This window comes from Buceros rhinoceros, unplaced genomic scaffold (assembly GCF_000710305.1).
Source record: "Buceros rhinoceros silvestris isolate BGI_N320 unplaced genomic scaffold, ASM71030v1 scaffold3840, whole genome shotgun sequence".
Lineage (NCBI taxonomy): Eukaryota > Metazoa > Chordata > Aves > Bucerotiformes > Bucerotidae > Buceros > Buceros rhinoceros.
The window spans coordinates 150,460-150,892 of record NW_010387760.1 but is presented as its reverse complement, the minus strand read 5'-3'; the positions used below and the strand labels follow the sequence as shown (position 1 = coordinate 150,892).

General features: G+C 42.3%; 1 protein-coding gene across 1 annotated transcript in view; it reads left to right on the top strand.

Annotated features, from left to right (window-relative positions):
- OAT (ornithine aminotransferase) overlaps positions 1–433 on the top strand; it is a 10,003-nt gene that overhangs the window by 2,526 nt on the left and 7,044 nt on the right. The window lies entirely within an intron of this gene.

Genomic DNA, 433 nt, shown 5'->3' with positions numbered 1-433 from the left:
CTTCCCCTACCACTGGATTTATTCTGCGTTTTTAATGTCTTCCAGAAGTTGGCATTAAGCCTCTAAAGCCACGTTGTAGTCTTGATCACGTAATGAAAGCAAAAGTGAGATTGCTGAGGTCAGGCTGGGGCCCTGGGAAGTCCTGATGATATACGAGGTGTAATTCCTCCCTGCATCTGAAGCAGGGAGAAGTTACCTGCCCCCAAAGAGGCTGTTGTGCTTTGCCACAGAAAGGAAATGACGTCTAATTCAAATACCTTACATTTGGTGTTCCGTGGTTATAGGTGAAGTATTTTTGTCAATTGTAACAGTGTTCAAAGGTTCTGTGTTTTATAAAACCTTCCAGAAGAAAGCTTACTCCTTAAATATTGACTTTTCATTTTAGTCGCTACAGCTGCAAATCCTGTTTTTGACTGTTGGTCCGTACAGTAGC